The sequence below is a fragment of the Chinchilla lanigera genome, unplaced genomic scaffold (assembly GCF_000276665.1).
Source record: "Chinchilla lanigera isolate Chin_1 unplaced genomic scaffold, ChiLan1.0 scaffold00035, whole genome shotgun sequence".
NCBI classification, from domain to species: Eukaryota; Metazoa; Chordata; class Mammalia; order Rodentia; family Chinchillidae; genus Chinchilla; species Chinchilla lanigera.
In genome coordinates this window covers 15,485,580-15,492,658 of record NW_004955436.1, presented here as the reverse complement: position 1 = coordinate 15,492,658, position 7,079 = coordinate 15,485,580, and positions in this window count along the sequence as shown.

Sequence of the window (7,079 nt, the reverse complement as noted above, 5' to 3'; positions counted from 1 at the left end):
CTGTTCCTCTTTTCTCCTCCTCTTTCTTCTTCCATTTCTTCCAGGACAGGATCTTGGTATGTAGTCCAGGCTTGCCTTGAACTCCTTATAAAGCCCAGGCTGGCCTTGAACTTATGACAATGCTCCTGTTTCAACTTTCTGAGTTCTGGGACTACAAGCATGTGCCACCATGCCTGGCTTGATTCTTCTAATACAATTGCCCCCAAATATCTGTAGTTTCTGTATCCACAGATTCATATATCCACATATTCATATAACATAACAAAATTGTGTTTATACTGAAAATGAATAAAGATTTTAATTTTCTGTAATTTAATTTCTGTAATTTCTATCACTATTCTGTAAACAATACAATATAACCACTACTTACATAACACTTGCACTGTCTAAAGTATTATGAGTGATCTCAATATGATGGGAAGTATATAGAAGGATGTATATGAGTTATATGCAATAATATATCATTTTGTATTTTGGGATTTTGGTATCTGCAGGAAGTTCTGTAACCAGCCCCTCATGGGTATCTATATTTGTTGATACTTAAAAATATCAGTGCACAGTTTCCTTTTTGCATAGTTCTCAATGTATAATGTATCAGTGGAAGTAAATTTGAATTAATATAGAAATACAAAAATGTTTCCTTAACTGTTGTTAATCCAAGACATTTTCATCATTACTAAAAGGAGAAAACATTTTTGCCTTCCCTCATGCTTAATTGTACATAGCATATCAACAAGGCAACTTCTCAAATTTCTCAAATATTGGGAGATGAGTTAAATTATTCATCACCAGTTAGAGTGCATATTAAGCTCACTTTAGGTAGAATTTTTTTTTCTGCTGTCAGTTATGCCCCTAGGTTATGCAGGATCTGAGCAGAGGCAACTTTGGGGCCATTTCAGTAATAAATCATCCTTGAGCTTCCTGAGAAAGCAGCATTTCACTGGCCAAGTGAACAGCCATTCATTCACAGGAACATGGTGAAAGTCAATGTTTTCAGCATCAGCATTCCCTTTGCCTAATATGTTTCAATGTTCTATAAACTTAAAAGACCTCCATGGCCTTATTTTTAGCAAAGACACATATACTATGCTCAAGATGTGGGGGAAATTTTCCTTCATTATTTTTCGTTTTAAGGCCAATTTAGGGAGGAAAAACACGCAATTCTTGTCATTTTGAATAAAATATTCAGGCTCCTCAAGTTATCTCTGGAACACACCAAAATATATTTATTATTAATTATGAAATTCAAATATCTAACATTTATTTGTTGTTTACTACATTATAAAAATTTTTAAAAATGTTTTTAATTCTCATAGTGTAGATTTTAAGAGCAAGAGGCTTTATTATTGCACTTATTTTACAGATAAAGAAATAGAGATGCAAAGAGGTTACATTTTTTCCTCAGGACTTTGCCATCATTAAATAGCAGGTGGAGTGTTCAAACCTGGACTTGTTCAGACAGATGTTCTTTTGGCCATGAGACTACCTTGCTCTGTGCAATCAATCATGTAAGAAAGGTTAGTAGAACTCGCTAAAAAGATATTTACCAGCTAGGTGTATTGACTACTTTGAGCTAAGGAGAATGAGAAGAAGCAGAACAAGAAAAGTTCTCTGCTCACCCCTATTTGCCTAAAGGCAGGAGATAATTTGTCAAAATGGCCTTAATCCCCTGTAGAAGTTAGTAACTCCAGACAACTCTACCTTTGCCAGCTCGGAGGAATCTGCACAAAAGATTGCTCATCCCATTTTATCATTCTTTATTTCCCCCACATGCTTACATTTTCACAAGTTGCTAACCTAGAAATCAGTCTTTCTCTTTTGTCCTGCCACTGCTCTAAAATTTATCATTCTTTTGTTCAGGTGCTCATGCTGTGACCAGCCTTGTTTTTTGCTCACTGAGCACTCCACGTGTTATGTACAACACACATGCTTATGAATCTCTGTTTAATTTTTCTTGCTAATGTGTCATTTGGAAGTTCATTATATAGGGTTCTGGATGATGCTAAGAGGGTAGAGAATAAGAAATTTCTCTACCTCTTTGGCAGCAGTGTTTTATGTGTCAATATTGCTTCTCTGAACCACAGTGGTGAACTGATTATAGTTACCTTACATCTTAGAGACAGGGACTTTGAGGCTCACCCTGACGGAAGAGTTTTTCAGGACTCACAGGGCTCCTAAGGGCAGTTGATCTTGCATATCTGCAGGTTCCTCACCTCCTGATTTAACTGACAATAGATTAAAAATATGTATTTTAAAAATTCATCTGTGCTGAAATGTCTAGACGTTTTTCTTGTGATTATTCTACAAATTACATAGTATAACAGCATTTATATTATATTCTGTATTATAAGTAATATAAAGCTAATTTAAAACATCAGGAGTATGTGTGTAGATTGTATGCAAATGCTATCCAATTTCACACAAGGGACAGGAACATCCACAGATGTCTGTAGTCCAGGGGAGGGGACGTTCTGTAACTAATCCCGTACAGATACCAATGCGCCGCTGACTATAGTGGGTCTGCTATAGGAACTCTGCTTTTCTGAAATAAGGTTCATTTCTCACAGACCACACACTTTTGCTCAGTTTAATGATACTTAGATGTTTTGATGTTTTCATTGGAAGTTCTAAGGCTATTTTAAGAGTGAGAAATAATTTAAGACCTAATTCTGGAGTTTCCAAAGAAACTTTCCAAGAAACTTTGCTTTTCACAGAGAAAATTACTCATTAAAGACAGGACTGAACTCCCAGGGTGCTTATAACTGTGAATTGTAACTCCGAGTCAAGCCCTGAACTGAGGGTTAGCCTGGGCTGCTTTTCTGAAAAGGCCCTTGAGAATGTAAAAGTGTGTGTTGAAGTATGAAGAAAGTTCTTACAATCGAGCTTTGGGGCCTATGGAGGTTTTGTACCAGTTTTAGGAAATCAGCTGAAAATAGGTCAAGAAGCCATAGATGCAGCTGGAAGAAATTTGTCCAGTAGAGTCAACCATATTTGGTTTTTTTGGCGTAGGATTGAGAAAAGTGAAATGTAAAACCTACTAGAGTATTCCAGTACACAAATGAAAAATGTTACTTTATCCTTGTAATACCTAGAATAATCCCCTCTTTTCTAAAACAGGTAGGAAAGAACTTTTAAATTACTTTGGGAACACAGTGATTGTACAAAGGAAAAGCAGAGGTTGTTTTATAAAAACAAACATTTGTTCTCCTCAGCAATTCATTCTTTATCCAACGGTATTTACAGCATCCTCCCATAATGCAGTTAGAAGAAACTGCTTTAAGGCACACATAAGTGAGGGAAAGACAATTGGTTAAAATATCTACTAGTGATGCAAAAAATGAAAGGAACAAAAACACAATTAGATAACTGGAGTTCAAAGAGATAGCTGAAGCTTCCCATCCCAGCTTGGTAGCTCAGTTTCTAATGACATTGTCCTTTGAATGGCAGAAAGGAAGCAGGACAGAATGGGACCTGGAAGAATGCTGATGAGTTTCAGTAGGTGAGATTTCTGTTTATAACTGGAGCTCCACTCTGTCCTGTGGGGGACAGAAGCTCTCCACCTGACAGAGGTGTCCATCTCCAGGTGCAGTGGTGTAGTAGGTGAAGATAACAGTGCATGCTCTTCACCTTGTCATTGCTTTCATATTCTTCCTCTTCTCTCCAGATAGCTCTTTCCCTGTAGAGTGAGCTATCTAACAAAGTCCTTTGCCCTGAGTATAGGGGATTTGTGTGTCATACACACTTACAGCCTTTTTAAGGATTGAGAATGGAGTTGAGCCCGGAGGGAGCTTAGAGGACCCCAAAAGACAGAAAGTCCACAGAAGTATTTTTTGAACTACTGATCATCATCTATACTGTGTGTGTGTGTGTGTGTGTGTGTGTGTGTGTGTTAAATTACAGCAAGAACTCTGTCTCAAACTATACACTAGTCCAGAAGTAGTGTGTTTAGTAATCAGGATTTAGAAGCCAGTAGTTAGTAATTCATATTTCAGCTATGCAATTACATAGTTTTGTGACTTTGGGAATATTTTTCAGCCCATTTGTGACTTAATTTTCTAAACTTTAACAGGCATAATATAATGGCAACACCTATCTTAGTCTCTTTGGGCTTCTTTAACAAAATACCATTATTTGGGAGGCTTATAAACAACAGAAATGTATTTCTTACAGTTCTACAAAATCAAAGATTGAGGTGTCTTTTGATTTACTGCCCTCTTTCTGGTTCTTACTGAGATAGTCATGTTCTCACTGTAAATCAAACAGCACACAGAGTGTTACCAGAGCCTCTCCATTAGGATATTTACTAATACTTTTCATGACCTAATAATATGCCAAATGTTCCAGCTCCAAAACAACTCACACTGCCACTTAGATTTTAACATGCTAATGGGAGGGGGCACAAACATTTAGTCTCTAGCAAAGCCTTTCTCACAGGCCTGTTGAGAACATCAAGTAAATTTACAAAAGCTAAGCACTTTGAACAGATAAAGTCAGAGTTCATTGTATAATATTAATTATTTTGCCATTAGTGCTGTCAGGTAGGTAGCCTCAGCACCTGTGTGCCCACTGTCCTCAGGGACAAACTGAGAAAGTGTCCTCAGACCATCAGAATTGTGCAGTCCACCAAGTGGTTGAGTTCCCCCGGGCTCATCCCAAGATTGTTTGCACTAACGCATGAGCATCTCATGTTACCTGCTTGCTTTCATAGGCCGGTTACCTCAGGCTTGATTTCTCCAGGGAGTGAGGACAGGAATTGGCCCACACATACACAGGAGGACTACACAGCAAATATTGAGTCCTTCTGTATACCAGGAGCTGTTCTAGGTGCTGATACTATAGCAGTGAGCAAAGTGGCTGAGATTCTTGCTCCCTAGGAATCAATCACTGTGAAAAAGATAATGAAAAGTATATTTTTAATAAGATAGGTAGTGATAAGTATGATAAAAAATGAGGTAAGATAAGGAGGATGGACACTGAAATGGGGACAGAGATGCTTTAACTGAAGTGGGCATCATAAGCTTCTGAGATGTGGTGATGATACTTGAATATAAACTTGAAGGAGAAATTTGGGAGTTCATGCAGATATTTGGGAGAAGAGTCCTCTCCTCAAAGGCAGTTCAGGCTCCAAAGTGGGAGGGTGTTTGGTGAGTTGTAAGAACCCCACAGAGTCAGTATAGTTAAAATTTTCTGGGTAGAGGACAGAGTAAGAAGACAGAGTAATGGAGGTGAGGCCAAGGGATCAGGAAGGGTCAGATCACGGAGGGCCTTAGAGGTTATGAGAGGGGCTTTCGAGTTTGTGCTGAAAGTCCTTGGAGTATTTTGATTGGAAAACTGACTGCTTTGAAAGGATAACATTAGCTACTGGGAGAGAACATACCAGGGCAGGAACAGAAGCAGAGAAACTGAGACAAAATCTAAGGGAAATGAGAATGACTAGAGCTATGGTGGGAATAATGGAAGTAGTGACAGGTGGTGGAATCCTGCATACTCACAGGAGGAAAGACCAGTGGAGTTTTCGGAGACACTACACTTGGAGGTATGAAAGAAAGAGGGTGTGGGAAACCCAGCCATTCTAAATAGTTGCAAGCTTAGAGTTGTCCAATTAGCTTGTCCTTTTGGATGTGACAGAAAATCAACTCAAAGTAACAAGTTAGTAACCATGCACGTGTGCACTCACGTGCGTGCATGCTCAAACACACACACACACACACACACACACACACACACACACACACACGAGAATAGCTTGTGAAAAGAAAAGACAGTGTTGTGTTGCCAGGAAATTCTTTACTTCCCATTCATTTCTCTCTGTGGTCAGCTTCTTTCTCTAAGGATAGCTTCTTTTATATCTCCACAGAGGGACATGGTCATGGACATTTCTCACCACTTATACTTGGAGAAAGCAGGACCTTCTTGATCCTTGGAGAATTTTCTGCAGCCCCCAAAATCTGACCCATGCCCTCTTGTGGGGCTTCCTGAGGCATTCCAAGGCCAGGTATCTCTCTCTGTAGCCCCACATTATGAGAGTTAATCATTTCTCAAATGAACACAAAAAACAGTTTAGAAGCACTGGCCTTACCCTCAACACTGAATCTGGGGGAATTTCAGCTCTGTGTACAGGCCAAGTAGCCAAAGATGCAGCAGCGGGCACCAGCCTTTCTTTTTGGCGCTGTAAGTGGACTAGGACAGTAAAATAAATGGATTTTTGTGTGAAGGAAGATTTGGTAACATAAACCAAGGCTTGAAAATCTAAACCAACCCCAGTGAGATTGGTAAGGCCATTTCTTGTTTTCCAAATCCTTTGTCTACCACTTCGTGTTCACAGTAGGCTCTGTAAATAAACAAGGTAGGAATATAGTGCTAGTCTCTCCCCTCCCCACCCACAAATGTTTGGAATGAAGGAAAAGAAAGAGGGAGGGGAAAAAGAGAAAGAGGGAGAAGGAAAGGGAGAGGGGGAAAGACAGAGTGAGTGAGAGAGAGAGAGAGAGAGAGAGAGAGAGAGAGAGAGAGAGAGAGAGAGATCAGCCAAAGCCAGGAAACCTTTAGATCACTGCTTCAGGTTTGAATTCTTCAGTCTTCTCACCTGGGGACCCTGCTCCTCCTAACTGCACAGAAAAACACAGGATATTATATTTAGTCTCCGATGTAAAGTGCTGATGATACAGTGGCTTTTCTTATGAATTTTCCAGATTGTGCAGACACTTTTCTTGACAAAGAAACTCAAAACACCACAGAAAGAAAAAGAAATCAGACAACTCTCAGTCTGAGAAGTGAAAATTGCTTCAGGAAATTATCATGGGAGACTATTTTTAAAGTACTTTGGACAAAAGTATCCACTTCATATTCCAAAGAACAAAAAGCTCCTTAAAAATTTGAACAAGCAAAAAACTAAGTCAACACAATGAACCTGTAAGGAGTGGGAGTGCGTGGGAAGGTGGGGACTTGTTCTCTGAGGTGAACAGCACTCTCTTTTTTTTTTTTTTTTTTTTTTTTTTTTTCTTTTTGAGACAGGGGCGACCTATGCAGTTCAGGCTGGCCTTGTGCTCTCTTTCCAAGGTATCTGCATGTCTTGTTTCTTT